The 27244-nt window shown below is 40.9% G+C and overlaps 1 long non-coding RNA gene across 1 annotated transcript; it reads left to right on the plus strand.

The window, feature by feature from the left end:
* Positions 1-27244, plus strand: LOC116515210. Its single transcript, XR_004256219.1, has 3 exons — positions 1-59; positions 7439-7492; positions 27204-27244. It is a non-coding gene; the product is annotated as an uncharacterized LOC116515210 (long non-coding RNA).

Here is a 27244-nt window from a genome sequence, read left to right on the forward strand (position 1 = left end):
GAAGAATTCTCCCTTCTCTTCTTTCTCTGTCAGACCAAGGCTGATTTCCTGGGCTGAAGGTAAGCAAGACTTCTTCACATTGAGCCTTAGGTGACTTCCAGAAACTAAACAAGATATGATACTTGAGATATCTCAATTTAGCTTCAGGTTGTTCCCCTTATCATCTTGCATTTCTGAACAGTTTCTCTTTGAATTTAGAATTTATGGGGGGCAAATATTGGCAGTGAAGAACAGGAGAACACTCTACCTTACCAAATGAGGTTCTGCTCCAAGTTTCTCATCTATGTGTCTATTAAAGTATCTATATAGGGAAGGATGGAGCACTGGCTCTGATCAGTTCAGGTTTTAGAAAATTGAAAATTCTATTCCAAAGGATTTGATGACCTAAGTAAACTTTGCTGCCTGATTTTCTTTACTTCACAATTTAGAGAAATCAGAATCCAGTGGTACCTGTGTACTCAACTGCTTTAAAGCTCATCAAATTTGGTAACACATTTTAACCTGAACATTTTGTCCTGGCACTCAACATTTGTTTGTTTGGTATTCAATGCACACGCTAGAAATTGTTGGTGTGGGCAGCTTTGTGACTCTTTGCATTATTCCTTATGGGAAAAACTTGTTTGGTAGTCATCATTTTTGGTAATTGTTGCACCTCCCAGAACCAATTAATGATAAACACCAATGTGCCACTGTAGATCTTGCCTGGTTCCCTTTGTCTGATTTTATTTGTCACCATTTTTTCTCCAAAAAGCAGAAAGCAGAACTCATTTCCTTCCATTTTTAACAATGGTGTCACTCTGAGAAATATAGACTAGTCTTGAAATTTAAAGCTGTGGGCTGGTGGGAATCCTAACAATGAAGAAGGGTATATGGTAGGTATTTTTCCTGCAGTATGTAAACTTCTACCTGTGCTTCTTTGTGCTGCTTCCCTTAGTGTCAATGTGTGTCATTCAATTGATTTGTTTGCTTAATAGCGTGCTGGGTTTTTCTAGATTTGTTTTTAACAAATGTGAGTGCTTGCTTGCATTTTGCATGGGTTCTTGTGCAAATGTTGGGGGTTGAGTCCAGTGTGGGTTTTTCTCTGAACACGTCTGATTTTCTTTCATGAAATCAATCAATATTACAGGTATGGGAATCTTCAGTTGGAAGGTAATGCAACCAAATTGGCCCTTTGATTTAAATACATGAACCAAATTTCTGGATCAATTTATTGCTTCAGATCAGATCAAATGCACTCAAATGAGTTCAAAAATTTCATGGACTTTTGTGCATGCCTGACGTACATATTGAATTGATTTATCTACTGAAACTGAAGCACAAATTTGAAGTAGAGACTAGCTGTTTTATAACCCCACAATGAATACTGTGTGGATCTGAAAATTCAATACTGTATGCAGCTTGGGGATTACTTTCCAACTTTGCTGTTTATTTAAGCTATTTAAGCTTCTAACAGTTCACTGATTTGTTTTGATTAAAAAAAAGCATTTTGGGCCCAATAACACCCACCTATAAGCATCCATGAGGGCTATGATGCCTAAGGTGACCAGATTTTCAGATTGGAAAAGAGGGACACCCTTGACCGGGGGGGGGGGGGGGGGGCTTGATTAAAAAAAAATTTTTTGTCAAAAGGTCACCCCAGGACACTGAAACCAGCATAAATACGAATCTGTTGCCAAACAAAATTTTGATCACGTGACCATGAGGATGCTGCAACGGTCGCTAAGTGTGAAAAATGGTCGCAACGGTCGCTAAGTGTGAAAAATGGTCACAACGGTCGCTAAGTGTGAAAAATGGTCATCAGTCACTTTTTTCAATGCCATTGTAACTTTGGTCACTAAATGTTTTCCCCCTCCTCGAGACTCCTCACTTCTTCCTTCATTCCTCTTGCTGATCTACCTTCACCTTATCTGTCTTCTGCTCTTTCCCTCTCTTCCTTCCTTCCTCCCTCCTTCCATCCTCTTCTTTCCTCACTCACTCCCTTCCTCCTTTTTTCTCTTCCTTCCTCCTTCCATTCTTTATACGATATAAAATTCAATGAGGGTGAAACACACCAAATCTGGCAAAGCTGCCTTGCACCAACCTGGCCTGCCCATAGAATAGCAGCCACTTTGAGACACATAAACCTGGTCTGAACATATTGCATCACAAAGATTTGCAAAGATCACATTTGCAAAAAGGAACATTTCTTGTAGTAAATACATTTTATAAACAATTTAAAAGTAAAAATCCCCCCAAAATAATAAAAAAGGTATTCTATAAATAAAAGAAATCCTTAAAAACCATTGTTAAGTATTACACCAGCAATAATTTATACTGTCACCATTTCAAACTATCATCAGAAATACGAATCTGTTGCCAAACATCAACATTTTGATCGCGTAACCATGAGGATGCCACAACTGTCGCTAAGTGTGAAAATGGTCGCTAAGTGTGAAAAATGGTCATCAGTCACTTTTTTCAATGCCATTGTAATTTTGGTCACTAAACAGCCATGTTCCTGACTTAACAACCACCATGGTTCACTTAACATGGCAATAAAAGGTCGCAAAATGAGGCAAAAATCATTTAACAAACGTCTCCCTTAGCAACAGAAATTGGGGGATCAATCCTGGTCGTAAGTCGAGGATTACCGGTAGCCAATTGCAAAAGGCAACTTTACTTGGAACAGGTGAGATTGTGCCCGGATCCCTTTCATGCCAACATCCCATCCTGTCCATGGGGAGAACTCCACAGGCGGACAAAAGCCCCAATCCCCTCTCAACCTCCAGCTGACTCTGCCATCCGCCATAACCACACATGCCCCTCAAAGGCAAAACTCAGGGGGCTGAATTCTACAGGGGGAGGAGTAAAGGGGGGATTTGAGGGGCAGCCCAAAGCACCATCTGTCTAAATTTGCATCAGGCAGGCAGTAACATTTTCATAGACCATGATCAGAGGAGCAGCTGATCCTATGGAGAGACTCCTCCTGCATTCAGTCCCAGGCCTACAAGTGGAAGTACCCTTCCTTCCTTCCTCCTTTCACCTTCCTTCCTTCCCTCCCTCCCTCCCTCCCTCCCTCCCTCTTTCTTCCTTCTAGCCTTCCTTCCTTTCCATTCTTTCTCCTTCCTTCCTTCCTCTTGCCTATCTGCCTTCTGTCTTTCTGCTCTTTAGATCTCTCTTCCTCCTTCCTTCCTCTTTCCATCCTTTCACCAAAAATCAGGATGTTTTATTAGCATCAGCATCATTCTGCTGAAAATGCCAGATTCTGTGGTACTTCTGGATGAGATTTAGAAAATTACAGAGACATGAGGAACCATTATATAATTTCACTTGGCAAAACTCTGATTAAAATAATAGCAACAAAATGTAAGGTTTTTTAATTTTAAAACTCTAGCAAAACATAGATTTATTTCCAGTTTAGTTAATTAATGCCATTATAAACAGGAATGCAATTGATTAAATAAAAATGACTTTTTCTTTTATTAAGAATACTTATTCTACACTAAACTAGAAAATATTTCATAGGCCCTTCAACAAGTTTGTTACAAATTTTCAGGATTGCATGCATTCTTGAAACTGATACCATGTAATGTTAAAAAGCAGATAGCTAACTAAGTACACTAAAAACCATGTTTAATTATTTGCTACTTGAGGCCAATAGCAATGATGAAGAAATTTCTGTCATCCTCAGTGACAATATTTTTAGGGCCAAAAAATAAAACTCTGTATATTGGATCTGTTGAATGGAGAAAGGCCTGCCCCCCCTCCCCCAAATGAGACACCTTCCATGATAATAGGAGAGGAGAGCCTGGAGACAGCAATCACAAGGCAGAACGTAGCTAAGAGAACGGAAACTTGCCTCTTGGAAGGAATGACCCGGTTTGGCTCCCACTTTCAACAATCGAACAGAGAAGCGAAGAGGCAGGACAGACGAAGCAGGAGCCAAGCCGGGCTAGAGTGTTGGGCTGAAGGAAGGAGGGATACACACACTCGTGTTCTCCCCCTTCCTCTCTCTCTCTCTCTCAAATGGCAAATCCGAGCCCGGTCCCATGCCTTCTCCCAACCCCCGCCCTGTTCTCTTAGCTCTCCTCTCCTATTATCGTGGAAGGCGTCTCATTGGGGAGGGGGAAGCAAGCCTTTTTCCATTTCAAGGAGCTGCCGCTCCTCCCCCCCACCTCTTAGAAGTCCAGCCAGCTGCCCGCCAAGCTCTCCGCGGAGACTCACCCAGAGTTTTCACCGCGATTTGCCTGGTGAGGGGAGGCGGCAGGTTGATGCAGACCAAATCCACAGTATAATAAATACAAGTATAATAAATACTTGTATTTATTATACTTGTATTTACTTCCTCCTCCTTCTCCTCGCTGCGATCTGGTTGCTTCCCTTCACATCTTTGGAACGGCTTGGCTCCTTTTTTTTTTTTTTTTAGGGCGCCCCTCCGTTGGGAGGAGGTGGAGGATAGGCCCCAGGGAAACGCGGCAAGCAAGCCAGCACTTCAAAGTCATGTTTCGCTGAATGACGGGCAAGTTCTAAACTGCCGGCATGACTTTGAAAGGGCTGGATTGCCTTCCGCGTGGGCCGACGTGGAAGGCAAGCGGCAAGCCAGCCCTTCAAACCTATGCCGGCACTTTAGCGTGCCCCTTGGCCGCCATTCAGCGAAGTATGTTTCGCTGAATGATGGGCAAGTTCTAAACTGCCGGCATGACTTTGAAAGGGCTGGATTGCCTTCCGCGCGGGCCGAAGTGGAAGGCAAGCAGCAAGCCAGCCCTTCAAACTCATGCTGGCACTTTAGCGTGCCCCTCAGCCGCCATTCAGCGAAACATCTTTCGCTGAATGGCGGGCGAGTTCTAAACTGCCGGCATGACTTTGAAAGGGCTGGATTGCCTTCCGCGCGGGCCGAAGTGGAAGGCAAGTGGCAAGCCAACACTTCAAAGTTGTGCCGGCAGGCAGGGCTGGAGCGAGCGTGCTCCGTCCCGGTGGGTGCATGAGCGGAGCACTTTTCCAGCGCTCCTGTGCCTGGAGAGCTCCCTCTGCATATGAGCCCGGGATCCGCCATTTGCGCTCCCTTGCTCTGCCTCGCCACCCGCCTTCCCTATCTAGGGACTCCTCCAGCAGAAATAGCAGAGTCGCGTCGAGCGCCGCTCTGCCTTTCTCTGTGCTCTTCCCGCCCGGACGCCCAGAGCCTCCCAGCCCGCCCGGCCCGGGGTGAGTCAGCTGCAGTGCAGCGGGCGGCGATCCCGCCACCACCCCCTCACTCGCCCTGCCCGTCACTTACTCTGAGTTCGGAGAAGAAGCGGCGGCCCCAGGTGGCACTTTTCGCAGAGGTTTTTCCACAGCTTGTCTGGAAGTGGAGCTGGAAAGGCAAGCTCGCTTCCCGCTCACTCGCTACGCTACCCCGCCCATGCGAGCGGCAACGGATGGGCGGGGGACTCATGCGGCATGCTAAGCGGACTCCAGCCAATCAGTGAGCTGGCTGGGATGGAAAACTTTAAGCACGCCGCGTTTTCCATCCCAGCCAGCTCACTGATTGGCTGGAGTCCAGGCCAATCCAATCTGTGAGTGGCAGGCTGGGCTGGCTTAAATTTGTAGGTAGGAGGTAGGATAGAGAACAGAACGATGAGCCAGCCCAACAAGCTAGCAGCTGATGGGCGGGAGCTGCGAGCGCCAAAAAAAGCGTGCTTTTTAAAAAAGCGGGCGGGACGTGGGAAAATGCATTGGAAAGCGGGTGTGTCCCGCCAAAAGAGGGATGTCTGGTCACCTTAATGATGCCATAACACATTTTGACCAAAACTCCAATTGCCAACGATGCCCATGCACTCATCAGGGCAGCCATTTTGTGAGAGCACCTGCTACATTTTCCTACATATGACTTATTTGGCCGTAAAGCCCAGTCCTACACATATCTGCTCATAGATTAAAGGGGGCATTTTGTCAGCTTAATGCAGGCAAGTGTAAAGCCTAGAGAGTAACTTTTCCTTACTTCACCCAGACCTATTCAGATTCAGATTCTCTCAAAAGCCTCACGAGGCCTAGTCCCTTAACTATAGGCTGCAACAGTGAGGCATTTTCATATATTAATTGGCTTTGACCAAAGTTGAGTCATTTATTTCATCTAATGTGAGTTATACCAAATAATCACACAAAGATGGACGGGAACATTTCAAAAAAAAATATTTCTGCTCAGAACTAATGCCTTAAAGCAAGCGCACCAAATCTCCTCACAACAGGCATTTTATGCAGTTCATGATTGGCTGATTGGCTGCTTAAATTTACCTCACCAGCTACCTTAACTTTTGGCGGGCTTTTTAATCCCTGGATTGATTTGCCTAACACCCTCAAGGGGGCGTCTAATAACACACTATATGTAACCCTTTTCCCTTCCAGAAACTTCTAGCACCCCTTGTGTTGCCCTCCTATTGATACCAATGTCTCATATGGAACCAAATGTTCAAAAAATAAAGAATATTTTTGGGGTGGTTTTAAATATCACTGACTGATTATTGATCTGCTATCAAATTTGTGCCATTTCTTAATGACCACTTTGATTTTATCTGGACTTTCACGGGTGTCCCATCGTCAGTATAACTGAGCTTATGCACTTTGCTGCTGGTCATCCTTTTCCCTTCCATCTTCCCCAGCAACACAGGCTCCTCCAGAGAGGTGGATCATTGCATAATGTGCCCCCAACCATCATCATTAATAATAGTTATACTTGGGAGCGATATCTTCAATTTACCCGTGACTCCTGATGAGTGGATTGTCACCAACTGCTTCAGGACTATTATAGAGTTATAACTCCCAGCCAGGGCCACCGAGGGGATTATGAAGGGCTGGAAAAAGATTAATAGCCCCCCCCACACACACACAACCTCCTACACATGGGCACAAAAATCAGTAATGTCATAATTGTACGTTTATTCAAACATACTTGCAAATAAATTAAAAAGAGGAACAGGCACTTCTCTAAAAGATAATAAAAACAATAATACACATTAGTCTATAAACAATAATGAAACAAAATACATAAGCAATGCATTCAATAAAGGTTATGTCAAACAAGACTGCAAGGCGGTTTTGCTGAGCACACAGAGTATAGAGTATGAAGTATCTATCCAACATTGTTTTTCTTTTAAAAAATTTGGCTTTGTAAAAATTTAAAAACAAATTTCCCTTTGAGCTCCATGGGCCCCGGAACAATGTACTGGTTGCACTCCCGTCTCCTCAGGCCTTTTCCCAGCCTCCTGTTTCCTGGCCTGGTGCCTTTTACTGCTACATCAAACTGGCTGTCAATCATGGTTTGACAAACTCATTATCATCTTTTCACCTTTAAAATTTCATGCCAGTTACATTAATGATGTCTGCATGGTGACAGCTGGGCTTCGTTTCCCCAGTGGATCTGGGGGTGCAGGATGTGTCGGTGCAGGGAGAAAAAAAGAATCCTTAATCTCTTCTCCTTTTGTAGGTATGGCACTGAGAAGACTTCTGCTCCTTTTGGCAGGTTTGGCCCAAATCTGTGGTGAGTAAACTGGACTGTTTGATGTATATTTCTGTTATTTGAAATGCATGGAAGGAATTTTGGGGTATCTCTGTATTTGCCCGCATATGGAGGGAATGCTGAGCTTGGAACTATTTCTCCTCAAGATCGTTTTAAAGTAAGGTGACCAGATTTTCAGATTGGTAAAGAGGGACACCTTTGACCGGGGGCGGGGGGGGGGGGTTGATTAAAAATTTTATATGGAGCAACAAAAATTTTCATACCATTCAAAAATAGTATTGTAATATTTTTTTTATTTCAACATAACTACAATTTACAAATATAAATTGTAACTGTTGCCAAACATCAAAATTTTGATCACGTGACCATGAGGATGCTGCAACAGTAGATAAGTGTGAAAATGGCCACTAAGTGTGAAAAATGGTCATCAGTCACTTTTTTCAATGCTATTGTAACTTTGGTCACTATACCACCTTTCTTGCCACAGTTCTTAAGTGAATAACAGCAGCTGATAAGTTAGTAACATAAGTGAATCTGGTTTCCCCATTTGACTTTGTCAAAAGGTGATTATATGACCCCAGAACACTGAAACCATCATAAATACGAATCTGTTGCCAAACATCAAAATTTTGATCACGTGACCATGAGGATGCTGCAACGGTCGCTAAGTGTGAAAATGATCACTAAGTGTGAAAAATGGTCATCAGTCACTTTTTTCAATGCTATTGTAACTTTGGTCACTATACCACCTTTCTTGCCACAGTTCTTAAGTGAATAACTGCAGCTGATAAGTTAGTAACATAAGTGAATCTGTTTTCCCCATTTGACTTTGTCAAAAGGTGATTATATGACCCCAGAACACTGAAACCATCATAAATACGAACCTGTTGCCAAACATCAAAATTTTGATCATGTGACCATGAGGATGCTGCAACGGTCGCTAAGTGTGAAAATGGTCGCTAAGTGTGAAAAATGGTCAGCAGTCACTTTTTTCAATGCCATTGTAACTTTAGTCACTATACCACCTTTCTTGCCACAGTTCTTAAGTGAATAACTGCAGCTGGTATTTTGTATTTTGGATAGAATCTTTTTTTAAATAGTCTAAGACAATTTAAAAAAAGAATCCACACAGAATAAAACTATTTTAAAAAATCTTATGCACAATAAATAAAATATTATTTTAAAATACATTAAAAAAAATAAAAGAAAAAAACCCAGCTCACTTACCAGCAGGCAAGCACATATAATGTTCAGACTGTAAAACTCCTAGGAATATTTTTTTAAACCTGAAATATTGCTTCACACACACCTACCAGAATTATCTAATTACCTAATTCTGGCAGGTTGACCAAAAGATCTTATCTATAATCAGTAGATTAGAATTAATGATAATAATTACAATAAGGATATAGTAAGCATCAGAAAAAATGCTTTGGATCATGTGAAATGATAAATATAGCACCATCTGCAACTTTTTAAAGCAGATGCTTTCCAATTTTAAGGAAAAACATTTTTAGGGCAACAAAGATGTTATACAATAGAACCTCTGGTCACGAACGCTTCTGACCAAAATATTCACACACACCCCCCCCTGTTGATTTCCCCTTCTGCACCATTTTTTTTATAAGCACCAAATTTCCAAAATTAGGTTTTATTCATGACCAAATAAGTTTGCGACCAAAGTTATGGAATGAATTATTGTTGTGACCAGAGGTTCTACTGTATTCATGCCTTTACATACTCTATACCACCTCAAAATGTTGCACAGCCTTCATAAGTTTCTAATACAGGTAAAATTAAATACAACATCAAAACCATAAAAAAGTAAAATTAACCTGGCTGGAAAATCCTATGCTTGTCTTGCTATTATTACTGACACACTTGCTGCAGTATTTGATGGCTAAAAGAAAAAAAATATTGTTAAAGTGTGTATTATGTTCACTCCCATGTCTGCTGTGTTGATCTTGAATTCATTAAAAGAGCTTATTTTACATCAAATCCCTCTCATATTATTCTCCTATGTTCAATAAACCCTAAGAGACAGCATACTATACATGAAATTCCTGTAACTGTATATTTAGTAAATTGTGGAGCTGAGTTTATCCAATTAACTCAGTTTTTGGACTTGAGTAACCACATACAATCAAGGAAATAAAACTATTTAGAATGAAGTGTAGTTGACTATTTGTGATTAAGGGTGTCATGAAGAAACAATTATAGTTTTGATCAGGAAAATACCCTAAAAAAACCCTTTTGTTCTTTCAGGTTTTTTTTTTAACCTTGCTTTGGGAACAAAAACCATTCTTGCTACTTCAGATATTTGCCTCAATTTAGTCCTGCATTCTGTCTCCAACAGCTACTAGGCAAATAGTCCAGGATATCTCATCATGTTGGCAAAATTAGGTGATAATCATCTCTTTGTTGTTTGTTGCTAACATCTGGTAACCAGAAGTATACAATTGCTCCACAGGAAGGCTTCAAATTTGCTTTCCTGGTAAATATCAATTCAATGATTTTTTCCATGGCACATCATAGTGTTACACATATTGTTTTGAATAAAAAAAAACAGCAACTGCACATTTTTAAAAACCTACATTATTTTAAAATACATTAAAAAATAAAAGAAAAAAACCCAGCTCACTTACCAGTAGGCAGGAACTCCAAGTCAATCCAGAATGATATAGATGTTAATACAAAGAACTGAGCAAATTAAAATGGTGAAATAGTCCCAGGGAAATATTTTTCAAAGAAAAATGAGAAGCCACCATTTTTCCCCACACGAGCCGACCTCCAACCTCCGTGCCCCTCCCATCCGGGAAATCCAGGAAGGAACAGTTGCTACTACTCTAGGCAAAGTGTTTCCTGCAGCTCTATGGTACTTGGTCATTTTTTCTTATAAAACGAGGTAAAAGGGGTGCAGGGCTTTAACGTTTTAATATCTTCAATTAAAGTACTGAGACAAAGAGAGGGATTAGACAGGGTGTCTTTTGTCTTGCCCCGGTTAGGATTTCTTAAGCAAATCCACTGGGCTTTCAACATGAAGCCAGAAAATCGGGACTTTTTAAAAACGCCCGGGAAACAGGACAAATTGTTATAAAGCGTGACTGTCCCGCTGAAATCGGGATGTCTGGTCACCTTATTTTAAAGTTACTCTCCCTCTAGCACAGTGATGGTGAACCTATGATACGTGTGTGTGGGAAGCCCCCCTCTTAGAAGAATGAAATATTTTGAGAAGTATTAAAAAAGGCAGAATATTATACTTCCCTAAATGTGAAATAGAGAAATGTGCTCTTAAAAGCCAGAAAGGAAACTCAGTCTTCCTCTCCCCACACCCCCAGAAACTGAGGAGGCCACCTTTTTAAAAATGCAGATTTGGTAATCCATTCAAGACAGGACTAAGGAAGCCAGGATCTAGGATTAATTGTATTTGTTAAACAAGATGGAAAACAAACCAAGGAAGCCAGCACTTTTAAGAACATATTTCTCTATTTCTCATTTAGGGAAATGAAATATTCTGCCTCTTTTTAATATTTCCCAAAATATTTCATTCTTCTAGGAGGGGGGGCTTCCCACACGTGTCAAAAGAGACACATCATGACATTTTGGGTGACATGCCAGTTCGCCAACCCCCAACATCTCTTCTCCAAAGCATGCCCCTTTGTCGCAGGGGTTTTAGAGGCTGTGGAGGCCATGTGAGAATGGAGGGTGAATGGAGAGTCTCTGAACGGGGTGTACTTTTGTGTGGTTTTGAAGGCTGCAGAGCCTTCACCAAAGCCACTTCGAGAATGAAGGCCTGGTGAGTCCTGGAGCAGGTTCTGTTAGGCCGCAGAGGCCTCTCCAAAAAGAGAAAACACCACCTAAAGGTAAACAATGTGCTCACCTTTCCCCTCAGGTAAGCTCCTGAGGAGCCCTGAGCAGGGTGGAAAATTGCGCTGTTCCCTAAGGTAGCCTTTTTTCTGGGGTACTAGAGCCAAAGGTGCTTTTAAAAATGTTGAGGACTCGGAAAGTCCTCGACATATGACCAGGCAGCTAGCAACAAGCCAGGCTGTGTCCTGATTGGCTGGGGCGCAACATCGCCTGTTGCTAGCCGCTAGAGGCGCCCTGATTGGATTAGGCGCAGTGTCATCAGTTGCTAGACGCTGAAGCGCGCCCATTGGTTATCCCTGCTCTGACAGCTCGTTTAAAAAGCTGTCAAGCAGGGATGGTGCTGAATCGCCTGTAAATAGTGCTTGTAAATAAACCTCTTGTTCGGCAGTCCTGGCTCGCATCTCGTCTTTCTGCCGATCCACAAAACATTTGTATGGTTCAAAACCATACAAAAGCACACCCCGTTCAGAGACTCTCCAAAAGTCTTCAGAGACTTTCTTGTTGTTCTTTTTTCTCCTTGAAAATGTAACATCCAGATAACTACAAACACCATAAATCTTTCTATTCCGCTTCTATTCCGGAAGAAGCTTCTTGGATGAGAAGTGAAATATTTTCAAGGAAAAAAATTAAGTCCAGTTGCCCTTGGAACACACCTTTGGGACAACCATGACCTGGATAATTGAGAATCTCCATAGACACTAGAATTGAAGTTGAGGCCCAGATCTCTACTTCAGGCCCAGCCTTGGCCCTGCCTCCCAGTATGATAGCCTAGATGGGGGTCGGGGTGGGGTAGAAAATTGTCTCTGTTGTTTGAGGGAGGCATTTTGACACTGCAGTATCACGTTTGACATTTTTCAATTTTTTGACAGGTTTGCCATAAGTCCTCAAGCATTTAAATGTACTTGATCAGGAAAAATTACAACCCCTTCTTATCTATTGGGAAAATATTTGCTGTGGTTCTTTTTGATGGCCAAATGTTGGCTCTGGGTTCCTTCCTTGCTGTGATGGACCTCAATTAAATACCGAGACAGGAAGACCATTTAATTCATAATTTAGGATTATTATTATTATTATTATTATTATTATTATTATTATTATTATTATACAATTGTATCACAGCGGCCAGTTGTTTCGCCGGATTTGGCATTGGTTACTAGTCGGGCCCCACCCAGGGGCCTAGGACGTCGTAACGTATTTTCGTAATATGCGTGCAGATCCAAGCAGTGCGGCTTTTTGCATTTGGCTGATGGTGATTTTGTCAATTTTTAACTGTTTTAAATGTAATTCCAGTGCTTTTGGTATAGCACCCAGTGTGCCAATTACCACTGGAATTATCACTGCTGGTTTGTGCCATAGTCGTTGAATTTTGATTTTTAAGTCCTGGTATCTTGCAATTTTTTCATGTTCCTTCTCGGCGACCCTGCTATCACCTGGTATTGCGATGTCTATGATTGTGACCTTATTTTTCTCAAGCAGTGTGATGTCTGGTGTATTATGCGCCAGTATTTTGTCGGTTTGTATACGGAAATCCCACAAGATCTTGACCATCTGATTTTCGGTGACTTTTTCAGGCTGATGTTCCCACCAGTTTGTTGCTGTTTTAATATTATAATTTTTGCACAAATTCCAATGGATCATTTGTGCTACTGAATTGTGCCGCAATTTATAATCAGTCTGCACGATTTTTTTACAGCAGCTGAGTATGTGATCAACAGTTTCATCAGCTTCTTTGCAAAGTCTGCATTTGGCATCATCAGAGGATTTTTCGATTTTGGCCTGGATGGCATTTGTGCGGATAGCTTGTTCTTGCGCAGCCAGGATTAGTGACTCTGTTTCTTTCTTTAATGTACCTGTTTTTAACCATAACCAAGTTTGTTCACTGTCCACTTTATCTTTTATTTTTTCCAGAAATTGGCCATGCAGTGCTTTGTTCTGCCAACTCTCCATTCTTGATTTTATCGCATCTTTTCTGTATTCTTGTTTCGTCTGTTGGGCCTTCAGTAGATATTTGTTCTTTACTTCGATTAATAGATGTTCTTGACTTTCTTTTAAATAATCAGCCAGTCCATGTTTTTCTTCTTCAACTGTTTGCTTCACTTGTAATAATCCTCTGCCACCTGATTTTCGGGGCAGATATAGTCTATCAGTATCACCACGTGGATGTAAACTGTAGTGCATTGTCATTAGTTTCCTGGTTTTTCGGTCCAAACCGTCCAAATCAGCTTGTGTCCAGTTAACTATACCAGCTGTGTATCTTATAACTGGTATTGCCCAGGTATTTATGGCCTTGATTGTATTTCCACCATTCAATTTAGATTTTAAAATTTTCCTAAGTCTGTTTTTGTACTCTCGCCTGACAATAGTTTTTACTTCTCCATGCTTGATGTTATCCAACTGCAAAAATGCCTAAGTATTTGTAGGCTTCATTTTCTTTGCATTTAATTAATTGGCCATTGGGCATTTCAATTCCCTCACATGCAGTGATTTTGCCCCTTTTTATGAATACAGTGGCGCATTTTTCCATGCCAAACTGCATTGAAATATCGGTGCTGAATACTCGGACTGTGTTTGTCAATGATTGGATTTCTATTTCTGACTTTCCATAGAGTTTCAAATCATCCATATATAGTAAATGTGAAATTTTTTCAGCTTCTTTGGTTGTTTGGTAGCCTAATTTCATTTTTTTTTTAAAGATTACTGATAGTGGGATCATTGCGATGATGAAGAGAAGAGGTGAAAGTGAATCACCCTGGAAAATTCCTCGCTTGATATTAACCATTCCGTAGATCTCATTCCCTACTGCCAACTCAGTTCTCCATTGTTTCATCGCCTTTTCAGTAAAGGATGTAATATTTTTGCTAATGCCAGTTGTTTCTAAGCATTTTATGCTCCAACTATGTGGCAGTGAGTCAAATGCCTTTTTGTAATCAATCCAGACCATATTCAAGTTCGTTTTTCTGTTCTTACAATTTTCTAATATCATTTTATCAATTAGAAGCTGATCTTTGGTGCCCCTGCTCCTTCTTTTGTTGCCTTTTTGCTCTACTGGCAAGATGTTGTTTGTTTCCAAATAATCCATCATGTTATCTGCAATAATGCCTGTGAGTAATTTGAAGGTTTTTGACAAGCATGTTATTGGTCTGTAGTTTTCAGGTATTGTTCCTTTAGTTGGATCTTTCTGAATCAAGTATGTTTTTCCAGTTGTCAACCATTCATCAATTTGGCCCTTTTGTAAAATTTCATTCAGTTGCCTGGCCAATATTGCATGTAAACTGGTCAGATATTTGAGCCAGAAACCATGTAATTGGTCCTTTCCAGGTGATGTCCAATTCTTTACCTTTTTAACTCGATTTTTGACCATCTCAGTTGTTATTTCTAATACTTGCATTTGTTTGTTGCCAATGCTTTTCTCAAAGTCATGTATCCACTTTGCTTCCTTGTTGTAGTCCTTTGCATTTTCCCACAATTCTTTCCAGAATTCAACTGTGGCCTGTTTTTCTGGTTTTTCACTTTTGGTGTCACCATTTACATTAAGACTTTGATAAAAACGCCGTTGGTCTGATCGAAATTGCTGATTTTGTTTATATTGGGTGATTCGTGCCTCATATCTTTCAATTTTTCTAGCTGTTGCTGTTATCTGCTGTTTTACAATCTCTACAGCTTCATTGATGTTTCTTGTATCCAATCTATATCGTCTGATTAGCCGATCTATGATTTTGTTGTTTTTAAGCCGTTGCTCATGCATGTTCTTTAAGTTACTAGCATCTGCCCTTAATTTTTTGATTTTTTGTTCTAAACGGATTTTCCACTTTGGCTTTGATGCTTTTTCTGTTGTGTGACTAGGTACTTTAATTTTAATGCCTAGTTCATTAGTGACTATTACAGCTGCGCTGTACATTAACTGGTTTGTTTCCAAGATGGATCCCGGTTCAATTGTTGAAAACACTGTATTAACCATTTTCATGATAGGGGCCAAAATTTTCTTAGGCACAGTTTTTAGTGATGGTAAACGTTGCCTTTCCTCATTAAGCAGAAAATGCTCCATGATCTTATCCTTCAATTCTTTTTGTTTTTGAGTTAGTTCATCAGTTGGTTCAGTGATAACTGGTTCTAGTGGTGGTGATGTTATTTCCTCTCCGAGAGCTTCTTCTGGGAGTTCTACTATAATGTCTTTAGTTGTGTCTTGAATATCAGTTATTTCCGCTTGTGATATTGTTTTTTGGGTTTTGCAATTTGCCTGAATTTCCTCATGTTCAACTTCACTAAACACTTTATTCCGTATAATAAATCGCCTTTGATCTGCTAGTCGTTGTTCACTAACATTTGAATCTGGATATTGTTGTTTCCATAATTCATACATTCGCTTTAAATAGCCTCTTTTTTCTGGCTCTGAGTTGTAGTAACAGGCCACTATGGCACGGTTTTCATCTGCACTATATTTTTGTCGTTTTGTTGGCTGGTCCACTTGTAGCCCACTTGTCGACGGATGTCCAGGGACCCCAACATCCGCCGCGGCCCTTGTTAACCCGCGCGACGACCGATGCGGTATGGAATTCTTATTTGTTTTTTTCACCATATTGTATAGGTTGGCGGGGGGTTCCATGCTATTGCAATTCATACCACATTTATGGAATGAAGAACTTCACAAATTATGCCATGATTATAGCCAAATCCTCAGAATCTGGTAGGATCACAATGGAAGGCAGGACGATCCGGTGGACACAGATCCCAGGCACCAAATATTCATGGGCTGAAGAAGATGTGGAGAGTACAGATCGTGCCCTGTCAGTGGAACACGAGAACACTCCATTTGGACTTTTCATTTTTGGAGTTCGTAAATCTGATGGCTACGGTAGTGCTGCTCTTTGTTCTTCAGGTAAGTATCCTCATAAATTGATGAAGCTATTTACGTTGTTATTAGATTTGAATGGAAACACAGGTGGTTCATCTTTATCAGGGATCACTTTGGGGTCTATAATTCCGCCTGCAAGTTTCTCTTCCCAAAGATCCCTCTCACCCATTCCACCCCTTCCCTCTGGCTATTGTGAGAATTCAGGGACCATTGCTTCACCTGAATACTCTGATCCCATTCCCCCCAGATCCGGAAGTAATGAAAATTCTTTAACTTTCAGTCTACTAAAAAAAATGCCTGGGATAAATCACTAAAGGCTCTCCTGTTGCCATTCATATGAAGTACATTACACTATGTGGGGTTTCTTGCTGAGAACTGGAATGACTGATTGGAAAGTGTGAGGGTGTTTCCAACCATAAATCAACTCAGCTTTCAAAGCCAGCTCAGCTCATAGGTCCAGAGCTGCTTCTAAGGTGGGACAAAGTTCATGTCTGCTGACATTGAAAACTGATATTGAAATCTCAGTGTAAAAAAACCCTTCGTAATAAAAATATAAAATGTGTCTCAGATCCTTAAAGGGAATCCTATGGAGCATCTGAGCAGTACAATCAATGGGTAGCTACGTCCACTTCATTCCATTTTCCTCTGCCTTGAGTAACACCCAAGAAATGTCAACTAATATCTACCGTATCAATATTTATTTTTCCAATGTAGTTCCAAGCTGCCCAGTCAATAGCCACTACCGGGTCTGTGCCAACCTGTGCCCCACTAGTTGTGCCAAGATCAATAACCCTGATCCATGCCCGGACACCTGTGCAAAAGGATGCCAGTGCGATGCCGGCTTCTTCTTTGATGGCCTTTCCTGTGTTTCTGTGGAAACCTGTGGCTGTTCCCAAGATGGACACGACTATGAGGTTAGAAAATATATAGATAGTCTTCACCTTACAACGACAATTTCTGCTGCTAAGTGATGGCAGTTGTAATGGGACTTGTGCCTATTTTGCAACCTGTTTGGCCACATTGGATAAGTGAAGCATGGCATCATTAAGAAAATCTGGCTTCCCCCATTGACTTTGCTTGTCAGCTGCCAGCTGGGAAGGTTACAAATGATAATCAAGGGAAAATGCTTCTTTTAGTTGCTAAGGGCAAATTTTGATCATGTGACCATGGGGATGCTGCAATTATGAATATGCTGCAATTATGAATATGCTGCAACAGTCATAACTTTAAAAACAGGTTGGGAGTCCCTTTTTTCTAATGCTGTTGTATATTTGAATAATCACTAAGCAAATAGTTTTAAGTCGAGGACTACATGTAGGCTACATTCATCCAGCACAAGAGATGCATGTATGTGGAAACCTATGGTTTTTCATGCTCAATTTCTGATTTTTCTTAGTGATGAACTAAAAAAAACAGTCTGTTCACAAGTTCAGTTTGTTCTTTCACAAAAAGAAGTATTTTCAGTATTATGTTATGTGGCTGAGGTTTTAAAGCATTCCGAGTAGCTTAAAACCAGAAATGGTTATGTCAAATTCTGAAGAAGTATCTAAAGTATTATTTTCTTGATATACGTACCTACTGGTGATTATTTCCCTGAATATTTCTTCTAAATTGACAGCATCTAAAGGAATTTATTGGGAAATTAGAAAATCAGACACATTTTTTTTCTGTTATGACAGTTTGTAAAAACGTCACCTTTTTAAAAGCTAAAAGAAAGAAAATAATAATAAGAAAATAAGGGAGGAATATCTGCTGCCACCTAGAATTGAACTCAGAGCCTCCTGACTATGAGGAAAGAACTCCACCTCTAGGCCACCATGCCATTCAATAAATTCAAATAAATAATATAATTAAATAAAGTTTATATCCCAAAGTCAATATATGTCTATATTGTAATTCCGAAAATCTCTGTTTCTTCCTACCAGCCCCATGAGACTGTTCTGCTGAATACCTGCCAGGAAAAATGTACTTGCGTCCCCGGTAAAGGGCTCCTATGTGAGGCCCACTCTTGTGCCGCTGATGAAACCTGCCGCCTTCAAGAAGAAGTCCTGACCTGTGTTAAGGGTTAGTATTCATTCCTTTATGTTCACTGGCTAAGTATCCTTGGGGAAAGATAATTGTAGCTTGAGGACTATAGCCCAAAACAGCGTGGACTTCAACTCCCAGAATTCCTCAGTCAGCTGTTTTAGAACGGTGGCTGAAAGGGGTTCTTAATGGTTCAGAGTTATCTCAAAATACGATTCTCAGGATATTTATCCACAGGGAAGACAATCCAAACCAAGGGGAAAAGGTGAAATGTGCATATTGGCTTAAACCAATGATACCAATCAGTAAAAGATGCCATAGTGTGACATTTTGTCCTGTCGGAAGGTGACATGGGCATAGAGGGAGGTGCTGCACTGTCACCAAAGTTGATGTGATTGATATATATTTTTAAATGTAGAAGGGGGAGAAGCGGGTGTTGGAGTGATAAAACGGTACCATTTTCACCTAGGGGTTAGATATCTGAAGTTGCCAATGGCTCTTATGTACCTGGCTTTATTCTTGACTTTCTGACAACCAGAAACAAGAATAAAGATGGGGAAGTATTCTAATTTAATGAATGACGAGATCTATCCTCTCCTAAGAGTCCTTCTTTTTTTTCAGGAACATGTCATTTAAGTTCCCGGGGGAAGAGTTTTGTTACTGCCTTCATGCAAAATCACAAGTCTGGAGAACCTACTCAAAAGCTTGAGCTGTACATCTCTGGATATAATTTTGTGACAAATATTACAGTGTCAACAAGCACTACAATACTACACAAAACCATCAATGAAGGAGAAGTCATTTCCATTCCATTACCACAGTCCTTAGCAATGGTGGGGAGTGACAAATTTAATAAGGCGGTGCTGATCGAAGCTGACCAAGACATTTCTGTCATCTCCTACAATTACTTGCCTTTTACAAGTGAGGGAACAATCACCTATCCCATCCACCAGCTGGGACAGTTATATTATGTGGTCACCCCCACAGGAAGTGGCACAAAAGAATTCGCTATCATAGCCCATGAGGTTCTCACAAAAGTGACCATCCACCTGAAAGGCACTGTGGCATACAAAAGCAAGGTTTATGGTCCTGGGTCCATCTTGATGACTAACCTCAAGGCCTTTGAAGCAATTCAGCTGCAAAGCACAGAAGATTTATCAGGCACCAGGATTGAGTCGACCAAACCTGTGGCTGTCTTGAGTGGACATACCTGTGTTTCCAAGTTCACATACTGTGATCATGTTGTTGAGCAGCTCCTGCCAGTTCAGAGCTGGGGAACCACCTTCATCGTCCCTCCTCTTTCTTTCCAGACAAAATTTGATATTGCCTATATTGTTTCTGCAGAGAACACTTTACTCAAATATCAATCCAGCTCCAGGAAAGAATCTCGTACTCTGGTGGCTGGAGAAGTGGTTCAACTTGAGATCCCCGCCTCTCAACCACTTTTTATCTCTGCTGATGCTAGAATCCAAGTCGTGTTTCTTTTCACTGGTGCTAAAAGAGGAGATGATTCCTATGACCCTTTCCTCATGAACATCCCTGCCATAACATGCTATTGCAATTCGTACCACATTTATGGAATCAAAAACTTCACAAATCATGCCATGATTATAGCCAAATCCTCAGAATCTGGTAGGATCACAATGGAAGGCAGAACGATAAGTTGGACACAGATCCCAGACTCCAAATATTCATGGGCTGAAGAAGACATGGAGATAACAGATCGTGCCCTGTCAGTGGAACATGCGAACGCTCCATTTGGACTTTTTGTCTTTGGAGTTGTTAAAGATAATGGCTACGGTACTGCTGCTCTTTGTTCTTCAGGTAAGTATCCTCATAAATTGATGGAGCTGTTTACGTTGTTAATAGATTTGAATGGACACACAGGTTGTTCATCTTTATCAGGGATCACTTTGGGGTCTAGAATTCTGCATGCAAGCTTCTCTTCTCAAAGATCCCTCTCACCCATTCCACCCCTTCCCTCTGGCTATTGTGAGAATGCAGGGACAATTGCTTCACATGAATACTCTGATCCCATTCCCCCCAGATCCTGAAGTAATGAAAATTCTTTAACTTTTAGTCTACTAAAAAAGTGCATGAGATAAATCACTACAGACTCTCCTGTTGCCATTCATATGAAGTACATTACACTATGTGGGGTTTCTTGCTGAGAACTGGAATGACTGATTGGAAAATCTGAGGGTGTTTCCAACCATAAATCAACTCAGCTTTCAAAGCCAGCTCAGCTCATAGGTCCAGAGCTGCTTCTAAGGTGGGACAAAGCTCATGTCTGCTGACATTGAAAACTGATATTGAAATCTCAGTGTAAAAAAACCCTTCGTAATAAAAATATAAAATGTGTCTCAGATCCTTAAAGGGAATCCTATGGAGCATCCAAGCAGTACAATCAATTGGTAGCTACATCCACTTCATTCCATTTTCCTCTGCCTTGAGTAACACCCAAGAAATGTTAACTAATATGTACCGTATCAATATTTATTTTTTCCAATGTAGTTCCAAGCTGCCCAGTCAATAGCCACTACCGGGTCTGTGCCAACCTGTGCCCCACTAGTTGTGCCAAGATCAATAACCCTGATCCATGCCTGGACACCTGTGCAAAAGGATGCCAGTGCGATGCCGGCTTCTTCTTTGATGGCCTTTCCTGTGTTTCTGTGGAAACCTGTGGCTGTTCCCAAGATGGACACGACTATGAGGTTAGAAAATATATAGATAGTCTTCACCTTACAAACACAATTTCTGCTGTTAAGTGAGGACAGTTGTTATGGGAGTTGTGACTATTTTGCAACCTGTTTCGCCACATTGGTTAAGTGAAGCATGGCATCACTAGGAAAATCTGGCTTCCCCCATTGACTTTCTTTGTCAGATACCAGCTGGGAAGGTTACAAATGATAATCAAGGGAGAATGCTTCTTTTACACCAGTTGCTAAGGGCACAAATTTTGATCATGTGACCATGGGGATGCCGCAATTATGAATATTCTGCAACAGTCATAAGTTTGAAAACAGTTCAGGAGTCCTTTTTTTTCTAATGCTGTTGTATATTTGAATAATCACTAAGCAAATGGTTTTAAATCGAGGACTACATGCAGGCTACATTTATCCAGCACAAGAGATATATGTGCATGTATATGAAAACCTATGGTTTTTCATGATCAATATTCTGATTTTTCTTAGTGATGAACTAAAAAAAATCAGTTTGTTCGCAAGTTCACTTTGTTCTTTCACAAAAAGAAGTATTTTCAGTATTATGTTATGTGGCTGAGGTTTTAAAGCATTCCGAGTAGCTTAAAACCAGAAATGGTTATGTCAAATTCTGAAGAAGTATCTAAAGTATTATTTTCTTGATATACGTACCTACTGGTGATTATTTCCCTGAATATTTCTTCTAAATTGACAGCATCTTCATGAATTTATACGGAAATTAGAAATCCAGAGACATTTTTTTTCTCTTATGACAGTTTGCAAAAATGTCCCCTTTTTAAAAGCTAAAAGAACTCAAAGAAAATAATAATAAGAAAATAAGGGAGGAATATCTGCTGCTACCTAGAATTGAACTCAGAGCCTCCTGACTGTGAGGCAAGAACTCCACCTCTAGGCCACCATGCCATTCAATAAATTCACATAAATAATATAATTAAATAAAATTTATATCCCAAAGTCTATATATGTATATATTGTAATTCCGAAAAGCTATGTTTCTTCCTACCAGCCCCATGAGACTGTTCTGCTGAATACCTGCCAGGAAAAATGTACTTGCATCCCCAGTAAAGGGCTCCTATGTGAGGCCCACTCTTGTGCCGCTGATGAAACCTGCCGCCTTCAAGAAGGAGTCCTGACCTGTGTTAAGGGTAAGTATTCATTCCTTTATGTTCACTGGCTAAGTATCCTTGGGGAAAGATAATTGTAGCTTGAGGACTATAGCCCAAGACAGTGTGGACTTCAACTCCCAGAATTCCTCAGTCAGCTGTTTTAGAACGGTGGCTGAAAGGGGTTCTTAATGGTTCAGAGTTATCTCAAAATACGATTCTCAGGATATTTATCCACAGGGAAGACAATCCAAACCAAGGGGAAAAGGTGAAATGTGCATATTGGCTTAAACCAATGATACCAATCAGTAAAAGATGCTCAGGGGCCATAGTGTAACATTTTGTCCTTTCTGAAGGCCACATGGGCATGGAGTGAGGTGTTGCACTGTCGCTAATGTCGATGTGATTGATATATATTTTTTAAATGTAGAAGGGGGAGAAGCAGGTGATGGAGTGATAAAACGGTAATATTTTCACTTAGGGGTTAAATATCTGAAGATGCCAATGGCTCTTATGATTTTCTGACAACCAGAAACAAGAATAAAGATGAAGAAGTATTCCAATTTAATGTATGATGAGATCTATCCTCTCCTAAGAGTCCTTCTTTTTTTTCAGGAAGTTGTCATTTAAGTTCCCGGGGGAAGAGTTTTGTTACTGCCTTCATGCAAAATTACAACTCTTTGCAATCTACTCAAAAGCTTGAGCTGTACATCTCTGGATATATTTTTGTGACAAATATTAAGGTGTCAACAAGCAATACAATACTACACAAAACCATCAATGACGGAGAAGTCGTTTCCATTCAATTACCACAGTCCTTAGCAATGGTGGGGAGTGACAAATTTAATAAGGCGGTGCTGATCGAAGCTGACCAAGACATTTCTGTCATCTCCTACAATTACTTGCCTTCTACAAGTGAGGGAACAATCACCTATCCCATCCACCAACTGGGACAGTTATATTATGTGGTCACCCCCATAAGAAATGGCACAAAAGAATTCGCTATCATAGCCCATGAGGTTCTCACAAAAGTGACCATCCACCTGAAAGGCACTGTGAGATACAAAAGCAAGGTTTATGGTCCTGGGTCCATCTTGATGATTGACCTCGAGGCCTTTGGAGCAATTCAGCTGCAAAGCACAGAAGATTTATCAGGCACCAGGATTGAATCGACTAAACCTGTGGCTGTCTTGAGTGGACATACCTGTGTTTCCAAGTTCACATACTGTGATCATATTGTTGAGCAGCTCCTGCCAGTTCAGAGCTGGGGAACCACCTTCATCGTCCCTCCTCTTTCTTTCCAGACAAAATTTGATATTGCCTATATTGTTTCTGCAGAGAACACTTTACTCAAATATCAGTCCAGCTCCAGGAAAGAATCTCGTACTCTGGTGGCTGGAGAAGTGGTTCAACTTGAGATCCCGGCCTCTCAACCACTTTTTATCTCTGCTGATGCTAGAATCCAAGTTTTGTTTTTTTTCACTGGTGCCAAAAGAGGAGTCAATTACTATAACTCTTTCCTCATGAACATCCCTGCCATAACATGCTATTGCAACTCATATCACATTTATGGAATGAAGGACTTTACAAATTACGCCATGATTATAGCCAAAACGTCAGAATCTGGTCAGATCACAATGGAAGGCAGAACGATCCTGTGGACACAGATCCCAGGCACCAAATATTCATGGGCGGAAGAAGACGTGGAAATAACAGATCGTGCCCTGTTAGTGGAACACGAGAACTCTCCATTTGGACTTTTTGTCTTTGGAGGTGTTAAAGATAATGGCTACGGTACTGCTGCTCTTTGTTCTTCAGGTACGTATCCTCATAAATTAATGAAGCTATTTATGTTGTTATTAGATTTGAATGGACACACAGGTTGTTCATCTTTATCAGGGATCACTTTGGGATATATAATTCTGCCTGCAAGTTTCTCTTCTCAAAGATCCCTCTCACACATTCCACCCCTTCCCTTTGGCTATTGTGAGAATGCAGGGACCATTGCTTGACCATTGAGCCAAGGTGGCGCAGTGGTTAAATGCAGCACTGCAGGCTACTGCTAGATCAGCAGGTCAGCGGTTCAAATCTCACCGGCTCAGGGTTGACTCAGCCTTCCATCCTTCCGAGGTGGGTAAAATGAGGACCCAGATTGTTGGGGGCAATAGGCTGACTCTCTGTAAACTGCTTAGAGAGGCCTGAAAAGGCCTATGAAGCGGTATATAAGTCTACTGCTATTGATATTGCTTCACATGAATACTCTGATCCCATTTCCCCCAGATCCTGAAGTAATGAAAATTCTTTAACTTTCAGTTTACTAAAAAAGTGCATGAGATAAATTACTAAAGACTCTCCTCTTGCCATTCATATGAAGTACATTGCACTATGTGGGGTTTCTTGCTGATAACTGGAATGACTGATTGGAAAGTGTGAGCTTGTTTCCAACCATAAATCAACTCAGCTTTCAAAGCCAGCTCAGTTCATAGGTCCAGAGCTGCTTCTAAGGCTGGACAAAGCTCATGTCTGCTGACATTGAAAACTGATATTGAAATCTCAGTGCAAAAAAACCCTTCGTAATAAAAATATAAAATGTGTCTCAGATCCTTAAAGGGAATCCTGTGGAAATCTGAACAGTACAATTAATTGGTAGCTATATCCACTTCATTCCATTTTCCTCTGCCTTGAGTAACACCCAAGAAATGTCAACTAATATGTACCGTATCCATGACCCGACAAAAGGGCGAACGTCAAAACCGCGCCCGACTAAACCGCGTCGCTAAAACCGCGATGTCATCACTGCGGCGACAACAGTGCAGAAAGAACAATGCGAAGACAGAAGGGCGCTTTACAATAGCGCGGAGACAGAAAGCCGATTTAACTTAAGGTAAGGGTTAGGTTTAGGGTTAGCTTTAGGGTTAGGTTTAGGATTAGGTTTAGGGTTAGGTTTAGGGTTAGGTTAAGGGTTAGGTTTAGGGTTAGGTTAAGGGTTAGCTTTAGGGTTAGCTTTAGGTTTAGGGTTAGGTTAAGGGTTAGGTTTAGCGTTACGTTTAGCGTTACGTTTAGCGTTAGGGATTAGGTTTAGGTTTAGTTTTAGGTTTAGTTTTACAGCGCGCTTCTGTCTCCGCGCTGTTGTTGGCGCGATTCAGCGCTCATTCGTTGGAGCGCTTTAGAACACGCGGTTTTATCACCGTGGTTTAGTCGGGCGCGATTTTGTCATTCGCCATTTTGTTGGTGAACCACCGTATCAATATTTATTTTTTCCAATGTAGTTCCAAGCTGCCCAGTCAATAGCCACTACAGGGTCTGTGCCAACCTGTGCCCCACTAGTTGTGCCAAGATCAATAACCCTGATCCATGCCCGGACACCTGTGCAAAAGGATGCCAGTGCGATGCCGGCTTCTTCTTTGATGGCCTTTCCTGTGTTTCTGTGGAAACCTGTGGCTGTTCCCAAGATGGATACGACTATGAGGTTAGCAAATATATAGATAGTCTTCACCTTACAAACACAATTTCTGCTGCTAAGTGATGACAGTTGTTATGGGATTTGTGCCTATTTTGCAACCTCTTTGGCCACATTGGTTAAGTAAAGCATGGTATCACTAGGAAAATCTGGTTTCCCCCATTGACTTTCTTTGTCAGATGCCAGCTGGGAAGGTTACAAATGATAATCAAGGGAGAATGCTTCTTTTATACCAGTTGCTAAGGGCACAAATTTTGATCATGTGACCATGGGGATGCCGCAATTATAAATATGCTGCAAAAGTCATAAGTTTGAAAACAGTTCAGGAGTCCCTTTTTTTCTAATGCTGTTGTATGTTTGAATAATCACTAAGCAAATGGTTTTAAGGCGAGGACTACATGCAGGCTACCTTCATCCAGTACCAGAGATATATGTGCATGTATATGGAAACATATTATTTTTCATGATCATTATTTTAAAAAGTTCTTACTGGTGAACTTCCTTTCAGTTTATTCTTTCAGTATTGTGTTATACAGTTGAGGTTTTAAATTGTGCAAAATGGCTTCAAACCACAAATATTTCCATCAAACACTGAATAAGTATCTAAAGCATTCTTTTTCTTGCTATACTACTGGTGATTATTTCCATGGATATTACTTCTAAATTGACAATGTCTAAATGAATCTATTGGGAAATATGAAAATCTGACTAACATTCTATTGGGGATCTTTGCAAAGAGGTTACCTTTTTAGAATCTAAGGTCATAAATAAACTCAAAGAAAATAATAATACAAAAATAAGGGAGGAATATCTGCTGCCACCTAGAATTGAACTCAGAGCCTCCTGACTATGAGGAAAGAACTCCACCTCTAGGCCACCATGCCATTCAATAAATTCAAATAAATAATATAATTAAATAAAATTTACATCCCAAAGTCAATATATGTCTATACTGTAATTCCGAAAATCTCTGTTTCTTCCTACCAGCCCCATGAGACTTTTCTGCTGAATACCTGCCAGGTTCAGAGTTATCTCAAAATACGATTCTTAGGATATTTATCCACTGGGAAGACAATCCAAACCAAGGGGAAAAGGTGAAATGTGCATATTGTCTTAAACCAATGATACCAATCAGTAAAAGATGCTCAGGGGCCATAGTGTGACATTTTGTCCTGTCTGAAGGTCACATGGGCATAGAGGGAGGTGTTGCACTGTCACTAAAGTCGATGTGATTGATATATTTTTTAAAATGTAGAAGGGGGAGAAGCGGGTGATGGTGTGATAAAACTTTAACATTTTCACCTAGAGGTTAGATATCTGAAGTTGCCAATGGCTCTTATGTACCTGGCTTCATTCTTGACTTTCTGACAACCAGAAACAAGAGTAAATAGCAGTTATAGCAGTTAGACTTTTATACCACTTCATAAGGCTTTCAGCCCACTCTAAGCGGTTTACAGAGTCAGCATATTGCCCCCCACAACAATCCGGGTCCTCATTTTACCCACCTCGGAAGGATGGAAAGCTGAGTCAACCTTGAGCCGGTGAGATTTGAACAGCCGAACTGCAGAACTGCAGTCAGCTGAATTAGCCTGCAGTGCTGCATTTAACCACTGTGCCACCTCGGCTCTAAAGATTGGGAAGTATTCTAATTTAATGTATGACAAGATCTATCCTCTCCTAAGAGTCCTTCTTTTTTTTTCAGGAACTTGTCATTTAAGTTCCCGGGGGAAGAGTTTTGTTACT

This window comes from Thamnophis elegans, chromosome 12 (genome assembly GCF_009769535.1).
Source record: "Thamnophis elegans isolate rThaEle1 chromosome 12, rThaEle1.pri, whole genome shotgun sequence".
NCBI classification, from domain to species: domain Eukaryota; kingdom Metazoa; phylum Chordata; class Lepidosauria; order Squamata; family Colubridae; genus Thamnophis; species Thamnophis elegans.